The sequence below is a fragment of the Dryobates pubescens genome, chromosome 10, assembly GCF_014839835.1.
Source record: "Dryobates pubescens isolate bDryPub1 chromosome 10, bDryPub1.pri, whole genome shotgun sequence".
Lineage (NCBI taxonomy): Eukaryota > Metazoa > Chordata > Aves > Piciformes > Picidae > Dryobates > Dryobates pubescens.
Genome location: NC_071621.1, coordinates 37,680,443 through 37,703,988, shown reverse-complemented (window position 1 = coordinate 37,703,988; position 23,546 = coordinate 37,680,443). Strand labels below are relative to the sequence as shown.

Sequence of the window (23,546 nt, the reverse complement as noted above, 5' to 3'; positions counted from 1 at the left end):
ATTTCTATTGCTGTACACAGTTGTTCAGCAGCTCTGTCACCAGGGAGGATAATGTGAGCCAGGGGACACTAGTACAACTAAGTGAAATATTTTATTTATTCTAATGAGCTTTGCATTCTAAAGGACTGAAGTTGGTAATCATACAACCTATCTTGCCAGTGGGATTTGCCAGCTCTGTGTTTCTAAGTAGAAGAGGAAAAAGAGCTTTGCTTGTATGCTACTCTTCTATATAATCACAGGGAATTAGACCCATCTTTGTAGAAAATCACTGTAGCAGGGGGTCAGCAGGAGCAGGCTGCTTAGGATCATACAGTCAGAATTCTATTATCTCCGCAACTCTAGGCAACCTGTTGCTGTATCTGATCATCTTTAGAACATTTTTTGCTTTCCTAATGTTCAAATGGAATTTTCTGTATTTCAGTTTCTGCTCATTGCCACTTCTCCTATCCCTTGGAACTATGGAGAACCATCTTCTTTGCACTCCTCCATGAGGAATTTACAATATAAACTGGTTAAAATCTTTAACACGTATCGCTATTGGAATGGGCTGCCCAGGAATGTGCTGCCCAGGGAGGTGGTGGTCACCATCACTGGAGGTGTTTAGGAAGAGACTGAATGGGGTGCTTTGTGCCATGGTTTAGTTGATTAGATGGTGTTGGGCGATGGGTTGGATTCAATGATCTCAAAGGTCTTTTGCAACCTGGTTAATTCTATTCTATTCTATTCTATTCTGTTCTGTTCTGTTCCATTCTACTGTCCACTTTTGACCAAACCATTCCCTAGGGTCTGGGGTATGACATCCAGCATGCCTTATATGTGGCAAGGAGGATCCAAACTTCTCAAAAGACATATGGCTCTTCCTCAGTATTCTGAGAAAGCCTCTCAGGCTCTTCCCAGATGTTAGGTCCACTTGTTGGTAAATATCATTCTTGTTATGCAAGATTACACAGAGAGAGTGATTGCCCATTGGAATGGGCTGCCCGAGGAGGTGGTGGAGTCACCATCACTGGAGGTGTTCAGGAGGAGACTTGACAGGGTGCTTGGTTGCATGGTTTAGTTGGTTGGGTGGTGTTGGATGATAGGTTGGACTCAATAATCTCAAAGGTCTTTTCCAACCTGGTTAATGCTATTCTATTCTATTCTATTCTATTCTAATTAAACAATGCTACTTTGGTCCAATATCTTCACAGCTTGTTCAGATCTGCCAAATGCTTGCTTGGAATTTAAGTTCACTTTGAAATTCTGGTGGGAATGGAAATTATAGATTTGTCTCCTATTCATCCCTCTGTAGAAGGTAATTATTGCTGAGATCTGCCTGCTAGAAAGTAAACAGAATCTCATTCAAATGAAAGAAACCTTTCCTTAATTGAGAGACTTGCCTACATGTACAGAGTGTGAAAACAGAAGTGTGCTTTCATAATCTGGAAGCCAGCATCTGCATTGAGTTGACTGATTAGGAAAAAATCCTCCATGAACAGAGTATGGCCTAAATAAAAGAAGTTAAAACCTCGAATTTACTTGCATTTGTTAACGTCCTCTTTAGCAGCCTTTCTACTCCAGAGATTTCCCTACTTTCCTTTCAGTGTAAGTTGTTCTCATTAAGCTCTGTGATTACAAACAAGGCTTAGCAGTATTAAATGACTAGATATTTTTATGGCCAAATGGGATTACTTCGATAATTGGCTCTGATCTGTTGCAGAGCTGTTCTCCCATACTTGCTGCATCGAGCCTTGTAACAAGACAGAAGTACCATCCAACTGACATTTCCCAGCTCCTTTAATCCCAGATCTCTTCAGAAGTTCAGTTTCTTTTCAGCCCTAGGCAACATGTCACAGCATTTCAGAATTTTTCATTCTTCTGTCACTGTCCATGTTGATGGCTTCAAAACTCTCTAGTGAAATTGTGATAAGAAATGACAAGGCTCAAAATAGGGCCAGCATCGCCATGTCTCCTGCACCCCTTTCTTTCCCAAGGTCCTCAGCTCAGCCATCACATAGCCAGCCCAGATTCTGCTCTTTGGTCAGCACTCTGAGTTAATCTGAGGCAGATCAAGTGTAAGGGAGGTTGACAGAAACCTCCAGCACTGAAATTACAGACTGATGGCACGGTGTCATCCACCAGAAATTACGGCATTTCAGATTCATGTATCCTTGTGCCACAATGACAGATTCCTATGGTAAAGAGTGCCTGACCTGTGGCAAACAGACCAGTCAAGTACTTAAAGGAGTCAAAACCAAAGGAAACCTAAATACTTTCATTTTCTTCGCATGGGCACTTGCTGTTTTATAGAACTGGAGGACTGGTGCCATTATAGTCAGTTTGCATCCCAGGGAGGTGTCTGGGGCCCCTTCCCTGGAGATATTCAAGGTAAGGCTCAACAAGGCCCTGGGCAACTTGGTCTAGTTGAGGGGTTCCCTGTTGACTGCAGGGAGGTCAGACTAGATGACCTTTGGAGATCCCTTCTGGCCTGGACCATTCTATGATTTGAAAAGAACAAAGATGCAGCATAGTTCTGAATTCTGCATCTCCTCAAACCTGAAGCCAGCACAAGACTGATATAGTTGAAGCTGTCCCTGCTCACTGCAGGGGGGTTGAACAAGATGACCTTTGAGGGTCCCTTCCAACCCAATGCAGTTTGTGAATCTGTGAAGGTCTTTCTTATGCCATAAAGTGACGGAATGTCCCTGCATCCGCACAGATGTGTAATGCATTAATCTTCTTTGCCCACTGTGTTGATAAGGCTACCCTAATGTTATCTAAATGCTTGACATTAACTCTTGACATGTTAAAGCTCAGATGCTGCCCTGATGATGTTCTGCTATTTCTTTAGAAAGGCTGGCAAACACTGACTCAGGTTTGATGCTATTTATTTAATGTGGGATGCTATGATGATGCATTAAAGTGGATTCTCAAGAGAAAGGGAAAATCAGGTTTGCTTATAATAGTGCAGAAGGTATTAATAAAGCTCTGATATGGTCCCAGAAAGCAGATACGTGACAGAAACTCAGATCTTGCTGTTCCTGCAATCTGACCTAGGAAAAAAGTCCTCCTTCCTTCCAAAGGTGGCCCTTCATATAACTCTAAGTAGTAAGGCCCACCTTGGCCTCATTTGTACAACAGCTCTCCATAGTCACAGAGTACAAAGATTTTCTTTTATATATCAAAATTCATCAGAAAAGCAGAAATTATGGAGTTAGACAATTTTTAGGATATCCATTTCTCTAGAAGTGTAACTTTGAGAAGAAAATACTTCTGTATTTGAAAATCCCAAACCAATACATTCATTGGCATTAGCCAGTAACAATAAATGCACCACTCTGTATGCCAGGGACACTTCAGAGGCTTTGAAAGCTTCACTTGATCAAAGTAGCTTCACTGGAGTATTTCCTGTAACAACCAAAAGGTCCATCAGAGATAATTCTCATAAAACCTTGAATAATTTGTGTATGCATTCACCTGGCATTGTTTTGGAAGTAAAGACGACTGTGGAGCAGCTTTACAGACTGGGGGCTACCGCACGTGCTGTACTTCTGTGCCCGTGCTGGGATTTATTTAGGGCAGGGCATGTTTATGGCAGTGCTGCTCTTAAGTAGCCAGTGGATATAACCCTGCCAAGTTCTGTTGTCAGTCTGTTGGTAAAAAAAAATGTCAGTAGTAATCAGTCACTGCCCACATCCCACCCACTTGCTTTGCTCTCAGAGGTACCCACTGTCAGGTGATGCATGCTGCCAGTTTTGCTCCTGTCTTACAGGAAAGGGATTTTCCCTTAGTGCTCTCCTTCAGCAGGATGTGACCATTGCCCACACAGCTCTTTAATCACCTACAGGAAATTATCTAAGAAAAAAAATACAGGAAAGGCTACCTTATGAGCAAACAACTGTTTGGCTGGATGTCGTGCTCAGCCTGACATTTCTTGCTGCTAGTCCTCTGGATAACTCAGTGAGCCAGGGCTGCAGCCCCAGAGGGCGATAGGGGAAGGCATGTAAAGGTCGTTGTGATCGTAGTGAAGGAGATACTGTAAAGCAGAATATGAAGCCTTGTAGAGGCTGGCATGTAAATTAAAATGGAAATAAGGTTGACAAGCTTTCCAGCAAGACACCAAACTGCCAAAGGGCAATTCTGCCTTCTCCAGGCATTTTCTGCCCTTCATGAGCATGCTACAGCTGTTTCCTTGTCCAGCAAAGATAGTAACCTCTGGGGGAAGGAGGAAACTGAAAGTCATAGTGATTCTTAGCAGCTGCCACATCTGCAATGGTTCCTTTTCAGAGTATTTCATAATTATTATTTTTTCCAGCGTGCTTGCCTTAGAAATTTAGGTTACACAATCACTACAAATGAATAAACAAAAAAGATGTGTGTATATACACACACAAACATCTATGTCAGTCTTAAAGTTATGACATTCTTGCAGAGTTCCTGACAACAGGGTAACTGTGAGAAACCAGCCCAGGCTTGTTAGATAGCAAGGAAATTGGGAAAGGTGAGGGGATGACGAGAGAGCCACTGACACAGGTCATTCACTGAATTGCATTTAAACTGTAGCAAAAACTAGAAAAGGTTGAGACGGGTGAGAGAGGCCTTTGGAGATGAAGGAGCTGAGGTAGAAGTCAGAAGATAAGAAATCTTAATGTTCTCAGAATAGATTCACCTTCAGCCTCTCTGTGTCAGAGAGATATGTGAGTAATTCATTATGATTATTATTATTGTTGCTTTAAGAAGTCAACTTTGATTTGGCTTTTAACGATTTTTTTACCAGAGATTTAATTCTTTTTGTTTCATTTTCTGGCAGAAATTCATTTGCATATGTTTAAAAACACATGTGCTTTTAGCCAGCAATCCCTTTGGCAGCCCTGCTCACCCTTTGAAGGGTGCTGCCCTCCTTTCCTGGTGCCTTTCACAGGCTCCTGGCATGCTCTGCACAGCAATGCCAGCTGTGTGGCAGACCTCTGCAAAGATGCTTATGGTTTCCCTTTGTCAGTGCAGGATACTCTCTGCCTGTTGGGACGCTTTTAGAGGCCTCCTGAGCCAGCCGTCTCCAAGCAGGGATGGCTTGCTGCAGTAACAGTGTCTGCTAATGTCTCGTTACAATCAATTTAAATGCTTCAGTTCCACTGAGAGCTAATAACACATGAAAGTCAAACTGGGCTCATCATTTCAAAGCCACAGATTGTTTTGTAGTGAACAGAACTCTTATGCCCTGTTGAAAGCCTGACTATAACAAATTTTAAAGCTGTGCTTGTAGTGTCATTTGGACCTCCTCTGATGTGTCTTCTACGCTTGGAACAGGAAGATATTGTCATATGGCTTTCTGTTTACCTTTATTCAAATAACAAAGCTTTCTCTCTTGTAGCTTACCGTTTTAGCTATTTGCAATACCTGTTTCATGTGACCTCTCTAGCTTCCAGAGAGCTTCATCTTACTTTTTGTAGAAAAGAGAACTTGTTTTGCTGCCCCTTATTCAGTTTATTGCTTCCTCTCTCGGCTTGATTGTCTTTCAACTCAATGGCCTTGTGAAAAGGAAACTTAAAGTAATGATGGCAAATTGCACCTGAAATCATCATGGGCCACTTTTCAGATGGATAGCTGATGTAAGGATGGAGACAAATTGTACCCAACAAGCTCAATACCCGGCAGAAGTTAGGGAATCAGGAAAAATTCATACATAGAAAGGGAAATAGAATGTAGCTGGTCTTCCAAAAGCCTCTGCAAGATCGGGAATGGGTAGGATGCTGACAGCTTTGGGGGAAAAACAAACATGCACTTGGGCTGGAGAAAATGAAGAGAAAGCAAATTTATGTGTTCTTTAAAAATTACTTTACAAGTAATTTAGGATGGATAGTGGAGAGGTGAGACAGACAACCAAAAGGAGAAAAATGTGGGGCTTAACCACTCTGAATGGGCAAAGAAAGCACAGGGCACACCAGCATACATTAGACAGTCTGCATGTGGAAAAACAGAGTTGTTGCTTTCCAGACCTTGCTTCATTGAGAGCTGTGGAAAGTGCAGGGAGGATGTCTGCCTCTTGCTGAGCCACTGGTGGGATTGTGGAGGGGCCCAGGAAGCAGCAGAGAGGTTGGAGGAGCTGGGATTGGATGAAGCCAGGCTCTTCTTGGTGGTGCCCAATGCCAGCACAAGGGGCAGTGGTGGAAGTTGAGGCAGAGGAAATTTCATGTAAATATGAGGAGAAATTTTTTCACAGTGAGGTGATGGAGCACTGGAATAGGCTGCCCAGGGGGCTGTGGATTCTCCCTCTCTGGAGATATTCAAGACTGGTCTGCATGTGTTCCTGTGTGATCTGGTGTAGGTGATCCTGCTCTGGCAGGGTGGGTGGACTAGATCATCTTTTGAAGTCCCTTCCAGCCCCTGACTTTCTGTGATTCTGTGGAAGCCTGAGCTTTATTGACTTTGCTCACCCTGCCAGGCTTAGGAAAGCTGCTAAGAAGATCTCTCCTCTGCCCCACTAGTACCTATCTCCTTGCTACAGCTCTCTGCTCAGTTGAAAACACATTTAATCTTTACTCCATCAACAATGTACCCTCAGATGAGACACACTGGGGCAGTGGGAGCAGAGACTCATGGGCTAGTTTTTACCATAAAGTGCAGTGTTTTGTGAAATTCCATTCCCAGTTTACAAAGGAAAGGGTCAAGAGAGGGAGAATCTGGGCTTTGATTCGTTATGTTGAAAACTGGGGACAGAAAGAGCTTGGCACAGACTAAACCCCTGCTATTATTGGCAAGGAGAAGAAAGGTGGGTCCACCAGGTTCCTCCTGTGTTCTGTGGAGGGAACATCCTGTAGAGGATGGTAGCCCTGTATTGAACTGCTGGTGCACCTTTCTGCAGGGTCTCTAAAAGATTAACCCAAATAGGCTGAAATCAACCTTTATGAATCCCCTGTAATCTGCCCCCTTCTTGTTCACTTGGGACAGCAGTGAACAAGAAGGGATCCAGGAGTGGGACTAGATTGTGAGGATCCAGCTCTGTTGCCTTCACATTATTTTGGGATAACATCTCCGCAGGAGGATGATCAAAGGCTGCAGCTCTGAACTTAAGGAATGGTGTTTTAGATAAAACCATTCACATGGAGCTGTAGTCCTTTGGAGGAAAGCAAGCCAGGCAAGTTACAAAAGTTTAGTTTAACACAGACTGCAGAAGAGAGAGCAAAAAGACCTTAATTAGCCATTCCTGGCATAGCCAGTCACTGTCCAGACAATGCAAGAATAGGCATAGCTACACGACAATTTAGTTCAAGCTCTGAACCTTAATTTGCCTTATTGTACTAGCAGGTGATGGCAGGTTTTCCTCAGCTTAATGTTAACAGGGAACAGAAATTGTCTGCCCACTGCAAGACATTATTTTTTAGTGCGAGAATGAGATGCAGCAGACATGGAAACCAGTTCTCTTCCCTCTTCCTGTCCCTTAACCTCGACTCACCCCTCTGACTTGGCTTGGCTTCAGCCCTGTTGTCTCTCAGTCCTCCAGGCACTTGTGGTTATTTATTATTTTTCCCATTTTGCCTGTGACTAAGAGGGGGAGAACGCAAGGCCCTCAGAGTCCTACAGCCTCTTACACTTAATGTTTAGTGCCTCAAAGAACTTTATCATCTTCCTTTGTGTGTGTGTGTGTGTGTGTGTGTGTTCAGCACCATGCTTTGCCCTAGAATTCAAACATAACCCTCTCAAGATGAAAAGGTAACTCATCCTAGAGAACAGTCCATGCTGAGGCCAACCAGCCCCTTCAACAGGTCAAAGAAGCTGTCCACATCTTTTATCCCTTTAATTTCTATGTCCAGAGCTATTATATTGCTTATTCACTGAGGAGTGAGTTTCACAATAAGTTTATCCAAAGAAGGTAAAGAAGTATCACAAGAGCTTTCCCATAAGTGATGAGTTTATGTGATATTCTTGAAGCTTGGGTGCCCTGTGGAAGTCAACAGGAAAATGCTGTTATTCCACCCAGTGCCACTGCAGCCAGATTGGTTTAGGCATCACTGATCTGGTGTGATTTAGCACAGATTAATTTTCACATTACCCTGCTCAATGCCATGAGCACTGCACTAGGTACTGGGGGATTCAGTTAATTACAATAAGAATACTTTTGAGCTAATTACAGTGACACACCAAGAAGGTTTCTGTAGCAATACTAACCCATTTTATACCATGTAGGCCACTGGCAGTAATGAGCTTCATCTGCCCCAATGGGCATAACTAATTTTCTTTAAGGTCTCATTTCTGACACTTGCAGACTTTCTCAGAATGTTTTCACTTGCAGAACCATCTCTGCTTGCCTCTTTAGCTGTGTCCCCCTTTCTCTTTGACTTTAGTGATTTTACTCTAGGGTTTGGTTTGAAATGTTTCAGTGTGCCATCTTGTATTTGTTGTGAGCTAGGAGGAATGCTCTTACAAAGCAACAAAAAACACTTCACATGAGTGAGTTTAAAAATGCAGCTGCAGAAAGGAGAGAAGCACTGGAATAGGCTGTTTGGGCTAGCTGAAGTCTTTCCCTCTCTGGGGTTCTTTCACAAATTAGACATCTGAATAAGGATATGATGTGAGCCTTTCAGCTCCCTCTCTGGCAACCTCTCTGTTTCTTCTTCACTCGGAGAGATCAGGCTCATGCTCCAGTTGCAAGTTTCTGGTGCCTGGCAAGGCATGAGCTGTTTGCCCTTGGAAAATGCTAGGCAGTGCAATCTGATACAATCTTTTATCTTTGTGGTCTAAGGTAAACCATCTCCGTTTGCTTTGGAAAGTGCAGTCAGCTACCCTAGCGCAGATGACATTTGGGAACTTGATCACAAATCCCAGACCATAATGCACTCACCTGAGCCTCTCAGATGATCTGAGAATACATCATTCTCTTGAGGAGTCTGTATAGAAATAAAGCACTTCTTTATTCTGCAAGAAATGTCTGAAGTGGTTTTGAGTTTTGACCATTTCTGTCCAAACGGCCTCTGGAAGCTGTGTGGATATGACATTTGTGGCTGCTAAATGCTGTTTAATTGCATACCTGAAGGGACAATCTGTATGCTCTGCCTTGTCCTACTTGCATCATCTGGGACAGGCACAAGTAGTGAAGCAGAAAATCAGAGAGCCTTGGAGAAACCAGGCTACCAAGGCTCACACAAAGTACAGTGTCAACAAAATATCACAGGCTATCACCATTTTTGTCAACAACCTCTTTAGAAAAGGGGGAAAAACCATTCTGCAGACGTCAAATAAATCTTAGGGTAAAGCTCTAGACTGCAGTCATTAAAAACTGTCACTGTATCAAAAAATATGATTTCCCCACTGAAAATGGGTCTAAAAGAATTTGCCTTTCAAGGGAGCATATGGCACTGCAATTCAACTGCTGTCACTAGCTGCAGGCTGGCAACTGTGGGGAAATCTGCACCAGTAAATAGCATTTGACACAGCCCCTTTTCTTTCTCTCTTTCTTTCTCTGCAGTCCACATATACATGCATACATTTGTATGAAATGAAAGATGTATATATGCACTGAATTGACTTTCTGTGAGGTACTGTAAACCATTGGCAAATCAATAATCCCCACCACATTAAGATAACAAAGCATTTACATACTCTAAAGAGTGAAAAGCTGCTCCTTGGGAAAAGGAAATTGTTATTCTCAGATGCTTGTCAGAATCATAAAAGAACCTAAGAAACCTGGATATCAGGTGGGAATTTTTCAGCACTCCCATTTTCTGCTAATCTGTAAGCAGTGGCCATAACATTGCTCACTAGCACAGCAGGGAGACAGCAGAGGTCTGCTCCCTGCAGAACTGACCCTGATCTTTTAGTTTTTTACCTAAGTCTATGTATCTGGCACACAAGTTAAGTAAAATCACTGAAGGTATTGGCTTGATGAAAACACCGTGCACAGAAACCTGGAAGGGCTTTGTAGTTAGTAATATTCCCTGACTTTGCATTTCCAGTTTTGATTCAGGGGAAAGTCTGCAATACAATAAAATTATTTACATAGTGTACAGGAGCAGTGATGGGACTGATAACAACTGCAAGATGTTACCATGCTGAGGTCATGGAGAATTGACACAGGGAGTAGGAGCAGTCTCTGGAATGCCTATTCAGCTACAGGTTGGAAAATTACCCCTGCAACGTCCATCAAGAAGGGAGAAAAATGAATGATGTGCATTCAACAGATCTGGCAATGCATAAGTCAGTAGTGTGTAGAAGTATACTTTAAAACATAGCTTTAGAACAAAACGTTGATGATGAGTTGCTGGAAGGTGTCCAGAGAAGGACAACAAAGTTGGGGAGGGGTCTGGTGCACAGCCCTGTGAGGAGAGGCTGAGGGAGCTGGGGTTGCTTAGCCTGCAGAAGAGGAGGCTCAGGGGAGAACTTACTGCTCTCTACAACTACCTGAAGAGAGGTTGTAGACAGGTGGAGGCTGGTCTCTTCTCCCAGGCAGCCAGCACCAGAACAAGAGGACACAGTCTCAAGCTGTGCCAGGGGAGGTTTAGGCTGGAGGTGAGGAAGAAATTCTTGATAGAGAGAGTGACTGCCCATTGGGATGGGCTGCCTGGGGAAGTGGTGGAGTCACCATCACTGGAGGTGTTTAGGAGGAGACTTGATGGGGTACTTGATGCCATGGTTTAGTTGATTAGATGGTGTTGGATGATAGGTTGGACATGATGATCTCGAAGGTCTCTTCCAATCTGGTCTATTCTATTCTATTCTATTCTACTCTGTTCTAAAAGAGGGAGGTAAATCCAAAGGGAGGTAATAAAAGGACTGCATAGAGAGGCACATTTTCTTGACATCAACCTTTGGTAATACATTTAAAATTTGGGAAGTGGAATAAGATTGATGCAATGTGTCTGATTTCTCAGGAAGTTGTTTGATCTTGCATGCTATAGAGCACTGCTATTTAAACCAGTGAAGGCAGAGATTAAATATATCGAGTTTTAAAAGCCAACTGAGAGGCAAGCATGCCGGAAAAGACTGAAACAAAGATTGGACTTTTTATTTAGCAAAATGGAGATTGATAGGTGAGCTGAAGTCCTCTCTGTAAATCTGTCTTGAGAATCAATACACAACAGAAAAGAGCAATTTACACAGAGGAACTGTGTTGGTGCAAAAGCCAATAAGTAGGCTTGAAGAAAGGAGAGGTTTAGCCTGGATAGCACAAAATGCTTCTTCACTGAAAGGCTTATCAAACTGAATGGTCTGCACAGGGCAGTGATGGGGTCACCATCCCCAGAAGTGTTCAAATGGCATGTGCACCTGGCATTTAGGGACACAGTTTACTGTTGGCCTTTCAGTGCTGGGTCAAAGGTTAGACTGGATGAGCTTGAAAGCCTCTCCCAACCAAATATATTCAGCGAATCTGTGATTCTGAGCTGCATTTAGTCAGAAAAATGAGTCTACTTGGGGACTGGATTCTGTGTGTGGTCTTCCAATGGTTATGAAATGCCAGAACTCGCAAGTATTTGAGTAGTTTATGCACAGAACTATAGGGGCTTATTGTCTGTAAAAGCACAAAGTGGACTTGGTTAAGAAGGCCTTCTCCAGCTAAGCCTTTTCTGCCATAAAATGGATTTCTGTGGTTCTGTGAATGGTGAGGCCAAGAGCTTCAGCAGTAATTGCAAGGCATTTGTTGGCATCATATTGACTTTTCAGACAGTGTTCCAATTTGATGTGATCTGATGCTCAAGTCAGTCAACGTTTCAGAGCATCCAGACCATCAGCTATAGCCTCCGTGTCTAACATGTGGCCAGCTGCACAGCATTTGGCAGCTTAGAGATCTTGTTTCACAGTATTCAAAGTTTTCCTTATAATGAGCTAAGAGGGATGCAGGGAGCATGACTTATCCAAGGTAATGTATGTATTTGTCTTGTTTAAATTCATTCAGGCTTGTAATGTGCTCAGCCATTCCCTATTACCTGTTTGTATTACAAAGGGTAATCTCCCTTAATCAGGAAGCTCCGGCAAAGTAATGCAATTCTGCAGCTGCTCTCAATATTGCCTCTCAGAAAAGATCAATACACATGTGGGAATGTTTTTATCCATTTCATTCCTTTCTGCTTACTTTCTCTTCAGGACACTTGGAATTCTTTTTTCAGTTTTGTTAATGGTAAGAAATTGCTAGCTTTTTTCCCCAGTCTTTGCTCAGTTCTTGTTAATTCAGTAGGGTGTCCCAGAGATCCTTGTAGGAGATTGCTGAAGATCACAGACTGGACATTAGGAAAAAATTTTTTCATGGAAGAATTGGTCAGACACTGGAATGTGCTGCCCAGGGAGGTGGTTGAGTCACCAGCCCTGGATGGTTTTAAAGGTTGTTTGGATATGGTGCTTGGGGACATGGTTTGACAGTGAACCTTGAAGGGTGGGGTTATTGGTGGGACTTGGTGATCCCAAGTCCAACCTGAACACTTCTGTAACTCTGCTTAGCCTGGAGAAGAGAAGGCTCAAGGGAGACCTTATTGCTCTCTACAGCTGCCTGAAGGAAGGTTGTAGACAGGTGGGGGCTGGTCTCTTACCCAGGCAACCAGCACCAGAACAAGATGACACAGTTTCAAGCTGCACCAGGGGAGGTTTAGGCTGGAGGTTAGGAAGAAATTCTTCATAGAGAGAGTAATTGCCCACTGGAATGTGCTGCTCGGGGAGGCGGTGAAGTCACCATCACTGGAGGTGTTTAGGAAGAGACTGGATGGGGAGCTTGGTTGCATGGTTTAGTTGATCAGATGGTGTTGGATGATGGGTTGGACACGATGATCTCGAAGGTCTCTTCCAACCTGGTTTATTCCATTCCATTCCGTTCCATTCCATTCCATGCCATTCCATTCCATTCCATTCCATTCCATGCCATTCCATTCCATTCCATTCCATGCCATTCCATTCCATTCCATTCCATTCCATGCCATTCTATTCTATTCCATTCTATTCCATTCCATTCCATTCCATTCCATTCCATGCCATTCCATTCCATTCCATGCCATTCTATTCTATTCCATTCCATTCCATTCCATTCCATGCCATTCCATGCCATGCCATTCTGTACAGCTGAGTATAGGAAGATGAAGGCTACAGAGGGAGGTAACTTTTACCTAGCGGATTTCAAAGTCAGGGATTGAATCATCTAATAATGTCATTATTCAACATTAGCAAATGGCATTGATGGTAGCAGCAGAATGGTTCAACCCCCCGAGGCATGCATGTTTATTTCTATAAGGCTTCTGCCAGGATTCTGTTGTGTTACTGATGGACCTTCTAGTCTGTGCTTTTGCTAGTCTGTAAAGCTATTCTGTCATATAAATAACTACACCAGGTAGTATTGATATTCTTGCTACTATTTAAGTTCTTGATTTAGCTTATAATTCTTAAATGCTTTGTGGGTTTGAGTGTTTGCTTTTTACCTTAGGCTGCATCTTTCCTGCTGCTTTATGAAGTTAATAAAAGCAAATTAGTTTCCCCTTCACTCTACTTATTTTTTTCCAAAGTCTCTTTCAGAAACCCCTTTTTTGTCTCTTCTCCTTCTGAGTATACCAGAGTTCATTGGAGAAGAAGTACAAAACTGGCATATGATGTCTTAGCTGTGAAAATTTTCACTGAAGTTCACTTGGAAGCTTTCAGTTCTGATTTAACTGTGTCATTGTATTACTTTTTCTCTTTAATTTTGTCTGAGAATCAGGCAGGTCAGACAGGTCTGCATTTCCAGGTGTCTTTCAGAAAGATTCTTGCACAATTCCTAGGCAGGTGGTGTGTCTGCTTAGTTCTCATTGGCTGTGTAGATGATAAGGCAGGATCGTACCCCTTCCATTTCCCCAACACAGTCTAGTTCAAGGCAGCATCTTCTTCATGCAGCAGTGCTGGGGAAGATACAACCTGCCCCAGGTTACTCCCTGATCTGCATTCTCCTCCCTTCATATTTGCAGCAGTTTTGTATCTGAGTGCTTTCTAATCTCTATCAGACTCAGCCAGGTGGTGTAAAAGCACTAAATAGGCCAACCCAGTTCATTCTTATTTAAAGGCATTTGTGGAAATTCACATGAGCCATGTAGCTGATAGGTGAGGCACTCAGGAGACCTTTGGAAAGAGGAAAGCTAGAAACAGCTGTAGGCAGGTAAAGATCATTCACCATTAGAGTCTGTGAAAGAGGAGTATCTATCTAATGTAGAGCAGAATCATAGAATCACTTTGGTTGGAAGAGACCTTTAAGGCCAACACATTGAACCCAGCACTGCCAGATCACCACTAAACCATGTCCCTCAAAACCACATCTACAGGTCTTTTAAATCCTACCACTTCCCTGGCTGGCCTGTTCCAATGCTTGGCATTGCTACTTGGGAGAAAACACCAATACCCACCCTGCTACAACATCCCTCTTAGGTAGTTATGAAGAGCAATAAGGTCTCTTCTCCACCTCCTTTCTTTCAGGCTAAACAGTGAAGTGCCCAGCTCCTCATGAGACTTGTGCTCTAGATCCTTTACTAGCTTCAATGCCCTTCTCTGGACATGTTCCAGCACCTCAATATGCCTCTCATAGTGAGGGGTCCAAAGCTGAAGAGTATTTGAGGTGCAGCCTCACCAGCACTGAGTACAGGGGTCAGCCAAGACCACCAAAATGGCTTCCTGGTGCTGCCCTGCCTGAGCAACACCAGAAGCAGTCAGTTCTGTGTTTTGTTTCCTCATGTCAATTCACGTCTCTAAGATCCAAGAGCAGGCTAAGCCAGCAGCATCATTAAGAAGATGTAGCTAATGGGTATAATACGCACAACTCCCGAGAAACAGATCTGCACTTGATGAAAAGCAGAAGCAAGAAAAAAGCAGTGAAGCAAAAATAATAACAATTAGCCCATGGCAATGATTTTGGATGAGGAGTTGTGGAAATTGAATAAACGTCTGAAAATAAGGTCCTCTACCGCTAGCCTGAAGCCGTGAAATCGCTAAGTGAATTAGCTTAGCTATTAATAGAAAGGGGATTTTGTTTCTTTGCAGCGTTCCATATAAATATTGGGTGAAGAAAGAGGATTCCAATGCCCAGCATTTTTTGTTGCTGTTGTTTTGTTTTCTTTTTCACCTTGACAGAGTCATTTTGTGCCCAAAATACCAGAGATGTCTTGAAACATCTCTGCACTGTACAAAACAGTAACGCCTACAAAGCTAGCAAGGTTAATGAGACATATGCTGCTCTGCTGGGCAAGTGTGGCTGTGGAAGTTGGATGCCTGGGGTGACGTGCCTAACTTTTCCAAGGCTTCACACTGTGCTGCCAAAAGCAGACCCTGTGCTGTGATGAGATTGTCTCAGATCTGACTCTGCTCTGTATTTGCCCTGCTCCTCCTTAGACAGGGGTGGACACAACTTCGTCCAACGTGTTAGCTCAGTATGAGCCACAGGGAATTTGACAACGTGCTACAAACAATCCTGTTTAATTCAAGGGTGCATCCCTGGAGTGTTCAAGGCCAGGGTGGATGAGGCCTTGAGCACACCGGTTTGGCAGAAGGTGTTCCTGCCAACGCCAGGGGGGTTGGAACCAGATAATCTTCAAATTCCCTTCCAACCCAAACCATTCTATGAATCGATGAGTTCAAATGAAGGAGAGGGAGAGAGGGATACATTTTGTATAATACAAGAAAATCTTGAGAGGGGTTGGCTTTAAAAGCTATTGTGTTGGATTCAGCTTTCTTCTGTGACCAGAAGAACCTGCAGGAAATTCCCAGCTGAGAAAGTCCAGGCTGACGCTTCATAAACCAAGGATAGACTTTCAGGGAACAGGTAAATTAGCACCTCAGTGGGATACATAGTCAGTGTCACTCACTAATAGCTTGATATATTTTAGTACATCTCTTTCATCATGAGGTCTGAATTCTCTGAAACTAAAGCTTCTAGAGTCTAATTTGGATCGGAGTTCTATTCCCCATGACTAAGAATAGAGCTTGATATTAGCCTCCTGAACGTATCGTGGGATGGAGATATTCTTTTCAGGTGTATTTATATTCACAACTAACACAATATGAGGGCTGTATCTAATGAGGCAGCAGATGGAAGAAGCATTATAGTCAGTAATGAAGGAAATGAAAATAAAGTCAGTGGTGATGTTTAGGCAATGAGGCCACCTACAGAACAAATATACAGGGTCAAATTATAATTAGAAGACAGACTCAAGTGTAAATGTCTATCTATTGGTAAAGGAGGACAATCAACCAACATCAAAGAACAAAGACGTTAATGGTCGTACTGTTCTGTGGCTTTAAAGGCCAAAGCAATGAGTAGAATCAGTAATTATGCCTGTGTCACTGTTTCTGACTTGGTTCTGAAAGGTCTATTGAAAATATTCCAATAAAACCCAGCAGATAGATTCAAACTGGTGAAAACTAATAAAATGTAAATAAATGTGTCTTCAGTGCCCCAGTATTGAAATCTGTGTTTCATTTCCTCTGAGTGAGCTAAGGGGAGTTATGTGACTGATAAGGAACAGCAGCATAACTTGTTCTATTCTCAGCACTTCATGGATGGAGCAAGTCCTTTTGAGCCATGCTTTATCCAACCAATAATGCACACTATTGCATTACCCTAGATGGCATCAGAATTGTGTGCATCTTTTTTTCCTGTAAGCAGCTAATTTAGCTGATGGTAAATCTAATTGATCTTTTGGACTTACTAAAAGCATAGCATGTGCCATACACATGACATCTAAAGCCAGCCCTGTACAGAACTATGTTCCTGGCAGTGGCAAACACCAGACATGATAGAAGACATGAGAACCAAAGGTACAGTGAACTGTGCTTAAGTGCAGTGTGTGTCTGTGTCTTATAAAACTACCGTAGACCCCAGAGATTTTTCAGCATCTTTAACCTGCTATGTTTCAACTCAGACAGCCATGAAACCCAACTTCTAGTCATCTAAAAACAGTAGTTAGGGTATTTTTAGCCAAAAATTACTAAAAAAGCCCCAACTAATTGTAATCAGAAGAATTGAGCCACTAGCCAAACCCATCAGCAGTTCATGTCCTTCTGCACACTCTTTCACACCTCATGTGTATTGCGGTAGTTTTAAATGCTTCCAGAGCTGTGGGGTGCTAGGAACATGGCATGTATAGCTGAGGACACATTAATCTAGCACTCATATCTTTGTCTTAAATGTCATAGTATGACGATATTTATTCTTTGTGACTCACCCAGGCTCATGCTGTAAATCTGTGGAAAAGAATCAGACCTGGTCTTCTGGAGCCTTGGTGCTGGTCTGTTCACCTTCCTCTCACCTCCATGTTTGAAACAGTGGTGACTTGACAAAAGGATGAGCTGGCAAACACTCCCTGTAGGAGGAAATGTGTTCTTCTGTTATTTAAAATCCTAGCCCATTCACCCAATGCATCTGCTAAGAGAAGGCAGAGAGGGGAGAAAATATACATAAAATAGCATAAATAATGTTACCATAACAACAGTATCATGTATGTTGCCATCTCAAATGTCCAAGGCAATATGGTCAGGGCTTGCTATAGTGACATAGGATTTGTGTTCCCAGAAACAAAGCAGAGAAGAATCTCAGAAGGTTTATATTGGCCTGGATGTACTGCAATGATACCAAATTACACAGTGTCACAGTATCGCCAAGGTTGGAAGAGATCTCGAGGATCATTGAGTCCAACCTGGCACCACAGACCTCATGACTAGACCATGGCACCAAGTGCCACATCCAATCCCCTCTTGAAGACCTCCAGGGATGGTGACTCCACCACCTCCCTGGGCAGCACATTCCAATGATGAATGACTCTCTCGGTGAAGAACTTTCTCCTCACCTTGAGCCTACACTTCCCCTGGCGCAGCTTGAGACTGTGTCCTCTTGTTCTGGTGCTGGTTGGAAATGCTGCTCTGGCAGGTGATCCTTTATTATAGTATCTAGTGTTATTGGACATATCTTTTTTAAGGTGATAAAATTCTCTCTACCTAATGCCTTCCTAGTGTTTTGTTTGTTTTGATTTGTAAGCAGTGTAGTCTGTTGAAATTGGACACTTCAGGTTTTACTCTCACCCCTTCTCTGACAGGACCAAGAGACATACACTGCCTTTTCCAACCCCCTGCTTGCATTCCAGCCATCACTGCTTCACCATTTGCTGAAGTGGGCTAGAGATACATTAATTTAGAAGCACAAATGCAGCAATTAAGAAATCTCTTACCATCTAGAAGCAAACAATGATGATCCTGAATTACACAGGAGAGCAAATTTTGATACCTGCTGACAGAATTGCTGTCCCTTTAAAGAGGCCAGCATTACAAGCATTCAGACTAAGAAAGGCATGCTGAATTGTTATTTTCACTCTTGCATAATACCCCAGCGTTTCAGTTAGGGATACTTTACTTGTAGGAGCAGGTATTTTTTGGTATCATGATCTCTAAATTCAAAGCTACAATCTTTGTTACTCATTTAAAAGTGAAAAATAGCAGTGATGGAGCTTTGCAAAATTCTGCAGCTCTTCCTCATAGAAAAGCTGCAGCATATTTATTCATTTATCACAGGCAGTCTTTGTTTTATATGACTCAAATGTAGCATCAGGCCATCAGATAGAAACGCTGCCTGCTGGTTTTAGATTTGGTTCAGTGGTTTGATTCTAACTATGATTTTCTAAAAATCTTGATGTTCAGTTTCTTGCATTCATCTTTAGGCTCTCAAATGCACCTAAGACTTCCAAGACCTTTCTTGTATGCTCAGTATCATGGCCATTCAGGACATTTCTGAAGTGTCTTGGAGATTTTGAACCTAAAATTTCAATGTACTGCTTATCTTCACTGAGAAGTTCATTGCTCCACGTACATGAAAGGACTTTGGTCACAGCAAAATTCAATCTAACTGTCCTTAATGTCTGTGAATCCACCATAGACCTCACAAACTCATGGTATTTGTCATGAGGCCATGGGGAGGGACTTGAGTGTTGAGTAATCAGACTCACAATAGTTCACATACTGCATCAGATAGTTGGGCCGTCAGAGCTAGGCAGCAGAGGAATGCATGTTGAAACAACTAGCCCCCAAAAACCCCTTGTAGCTGCCCACCTGCAGACTTGCAGAGAATTTTCAGTTTCTAAATCACTTCAGCAGTAAAAATGCTGGTGCCTACCTAGCCTCAGATGCCAAAGTGGGTTAGGCCAGATTTTGCAGATCATAGTTTTGATCTTGGCCGGCTAAAAATGAAGTTTCACTGCAAGTGCATTACTGCTAGGGCTCAGGGGTTTGGTTTTGTAGTGGGACTGGCCATTTACATTGCTTTGATTTCTCTGTACAGGAACAAAGAAGGTTCAGGGTGTTTGGCAATTGCTCAGTCTGGTGCTGGTCACTTCTCACAGGTAATAAGTGATAGAACAAGAGGGAATGACCACAAGCTGCACCAGCATAGGTTTAGACTGGACATTAGGGGGAAAAATTTCCCTTCAAGAGTGGTCAGGCATTGGAATGTGCTGCCCAGGGAGGTGGTTGAGTCACCAACCCCAGATGTGTGTAAAGGTTGTTCGGATGCGGTGTAGGGTTATCGGTTGGACTTGGTGATCCTGAGGGCCTTCTCCTACCTGAACATTTCTGTGATTCTGTGATACTCACAAAAGTCTTTCAACATGTGCAGATGCAAACAATTGCATTGATATTCAAAGGTTACAATATGTGTGAGTCCCAGATACAGCACTTGGCAAGCTGCTGAAATGAGGATAAACACCAGCTCCCTGTCTGCATATTCAGGCTAATGAGTCTTGTATGAAGCAGACAAACATCAGTTGATCAAACTGGTGTCTACACTTGATAATTACACACAGTGTTGGCCTTGTTTGGGCTTGGGGATAATTCACACTGCCAAAATTCAGGCTGATTCTTCTCCCTCTTCTCAGCACCCAGGGCACTGAGCAGAGCCAGCTTTATAAAACAGACCCTTGGAAAAATGGGTGTTTGGTTGGGGCAGTATGCAGAGCCCAACATGCCAGTACCAGAGCCCTGAAAAATGGTCTTGCTCTCCCTGCAGCCCGGCCATTCCTCACAGCAGCAATCTCCTCTCTCCAATAACACTAGCTTCATCTCTCCAGGGTTAGTTAGTGAGTTGTACCTACATACTGGGGACAGCTAAATCCAGCTCTGCTCACTGCCATAAGCCCTAAGCCAGCTCTAAGGCAGAGTATAAAACAAACCCTTCCCTCCATCTTATCTGATCTGTTTCTTACAGCAACGTTTCCAGTGTCACAGGCTAGCACAGACCATTGTACCATCTGGTCTTACCCCAGCAGTAATAGAGGTTACATTTTACTCACTCATTTGCCTTTTTAGTCTACCGCATAACTCTGTCAGTTTCTTAAGCTACCACATTACTGAATCAGGCAATGGGCAGGACCTTTGCAGATGGGTTCTGGTCAGGCAGATTTGGCAAATTTTGCTAATGACCCACTCCAGCAGCAAGGAGCTCTTTGTTCTCCATTTCTTTAAAGGGCATGAAATTAATGAATCCACTTTAGCTGCGCTTCTGGTCACCATGTCACAATCTCAGTGTCCTTTTAATCTGGGAGCCTTGAAAATATGCTATTTAAATTCAGTGCTGAATTTGAGGGAAGCAGAAAGCAGCCTGCTGGACTTTGGCACTGCCCTTTATTCTTATTTAATAAATGCAGAGCTATTAGGAAACAGCTCCTCTGGAATGACCCCATATAGAAAGAAGTGTTAAGGAAAAAGGATCTTTTCCCAGTGGGCAGGGCTGCTGGCAGAAATGGAGCATTGCTCTTTCTTTTGCTGTTAACATTTCAAACACAGCAGTCACTGTAGTATCTAGGCATCAGCAGGCGTACTAGGAGCACTGAGATTAAAGAAGCCGGCCTGAGATGAATTAAATACTACCTGCATTGATGTCCTTGCAATTTTCAGTCCAGGCTTGTCAGGAGTGGTATACTACACATTGCAGGATTTTTCTTTTTTTAATATATAAATATGATCTAGGTACTGTGGGAAAATATAAGCCTAGAAGTTGGGTTGTTTTCAAACTACCTATACATTTCAATCCAAAGGGAAACAAAACAGAAACATCTCAAGAGCACAAAGTAAGAGAAATGTCATCAGTACTTCAGTATTTCTGTTAATATCAAGCAGGAGGCAGCAGGAGCTTGAACCCCGAATTTCCATCACATATCATTAGACAATTTCAATGATGTGTGGTAGGTTCAAGATGTCTTCCAGAACGAGAGAGGTTATTGTATTCAGAATAAGTTTACAGTTGGATAAAATCAGAGAAGTTGCAAGTGTGCTCTGAAGTCAGAAGACAAGCTATAATATCATCATCTGACCAAGCTGTAGTCATTCCAGTATCTCATGAGCTGGTGTTCAAGTTGCAAATAGCTGGATGCTGTACCAGAGGCAGATTTGCAGTCTTCTCACTCTCCAGATCAGTGTCTAAATCTGGGAGTTACTCCCACACCTCAGATACAGAGTCTGCCTGGAATATGGATGCTTGTTAAAGGGGAAGCTGCCATTACAGCTGCTCTGCTGTAAATCATTCATATCTCTGGCCTCGCCCAGATGCAAACATCGAAGGCGCAGGTCACACTGAGTGTTTGCTGTCATCTTCAGTGTATCCACCACAAACTAAGGAAACCTAGTAACGAGTCTTAAAACCGCAGTGTTCTGTCTGTATCCAGAGGGCACTGTGTAAGGAAGAGAAACGCCAGTGTTTGGGTCTTCAAGATCACCTTTCCTCTTTGCCAAGGAGAAATGTTGGATTTGTTACAATGAAATAAAAGCTAAACAAAGGCTTGCTCAGAAGATAGTTATTTACTAAATAATTTCTAGAGCAGGGGAATAGAACAAATATGACTCACACGGAGCAAACTGAAATCCTGCACAGGCATAAACACTTCAAAACTAAACTCCACTTTAAAAACAACACAGGTTTGCAGGAGCTTTAGTTCTGCTGAGGATTTGGGCTTTTACAGGTGACAGAAATTAGCAAGAAACAAGCTACAAAATAAACCTGAAATGCAATCCTCATGCAGGACTGTCTCTTCTTTTGACACACAACATTTCAGCTGCAGTCAGTGAAGTCATAGGTATGTGGGAAGATTGAAGGGTCTTATAGCACAGCAGTGGTTCCCAGCTGACTGGCAAAGAAGCCACTGTCACCTAACAAACTCAGTAGGCAAAGTACCAGAAGCTCGATGGAAAGGCGGTTAAAATGCATCAAATGAAAAGAAGAAGAAGGGGCAAAAAGAAACTCGAAAGCACAAAATAAACCGTTGTGCTAAACTAGCTCAGGGTAGCTAGTGTCTGTGCAAAATGTGGGATCTTGGAAAGGTCAGATGTTGTAATCCAATGTAAAGTTAAAGATGTTGTTATCCAATGAAAAACTGAATTAGTTGTTGTTGCAAAGCATCCAGACATTCTGGGAACTGAGCCAATGTGAAAAGCAAATGATCAAACAAAAATAATGCTGAGATTTCTGCTGGGAGAAAATGAGAATATTGCAGTCTTACAGCATTCCCCCATAGCTCCAACAGTAACAAATGGGGAGCAGACCAATAGTGATGCGCAGTGATGATTGATTAGCTTAAACTGAAAGGTGGTGTGATCTGGTGGGATGCACTTCCTTCCTTTAGCATAAGAAACCTAGTGTGCTCTGCTCCAGACTTGCTATGGGGACCCTTCTTTTGAAGCACAGTGAAATAAAACATTGAGGTGCAGGAGACATCTTCTCTTTGCTGGCATCAGTTTGCAACATCTGAATCTTCAAAGTGTCACTGACTCACTAAAATGGATTTTGTACACCCCCTCCAGTTAGTCCTCTAGCTCACATTGGTAGATTTCCCAGGTTTAGGTTGAATTATGACTGTTGCTGGAGCACTGCCTTTAGGTTGGTGGTTTCAAAGAATTAGAGATTGTCTCCAAAACTGCCAGCAGGAGGAATTGTTAACCCAGCTGTATTCTTTCAGAGCAGAGCTTCACTAAATCATACATCTCCAGCTCAGTCTTTGCCCCAGTGCTGGTTCCATGTTCCTGGTCAGCAGGTCACATTTTGCAGAGCTATGGAGGAGAACATGGGTTTGGAGGTGGTTTTGTTACATTCTTTTGCAGGTCTTGAGTTTCTGGGATCACCCACCCTAAGACCATGCAGCAGATTCACCTGTTTAAATGAAACAGAGCCCATTTCTCAGTGGACTGGGTCAATATAGTGGCTAATTGCTCATACCATTTCACTTCTGCTTCAGGGATAATTAGACTTTGCTACATCTCCTTCAGTTTAGTGGGATTTTAGACTAGAAGCTTGACTCATTAGTAACTTCAGTGCATCATCCCACTGCCCCTAACAAGTTATCTCATTGTTTAGAAGGAGGAATGGTATGGTGGAAAACTGCTTTCAAAGTCTGATTTACAGACAGAAAGATACTTGGTAACACACTTTAAGCTGCCTTTTTCTCTGCTGAAACTGCGGGACAGAAGGTTTAGCTATTTGACTCCTCACGTGGCAAGTGCTGAAATGCTCAGGTATTGCAATAACCAGAGCAAATATTTACCTAAGATAATATATTATTGCAAGGTTCTATCAGACCTCAATTCTCAGGACATGCCTTACACCAATT

At 42.8% G+C, this 23,546-nt stretch overlaps 1 protein-coding gene across 7 annotated transcripts in view; it reads left to right on the top strand.

The window, feature by feature from the left end:
- The window catches only part of DLG2 (discs large MAGUK scaffold protein 2), a 1,098,948-nt gene that overhangs the window by 985,874 nt on the left and 89,528 nt on the right, over nucleotides 1-23,546 (top strand). The gene's annotated exons all lie outside the window — the stretch shown is intronic.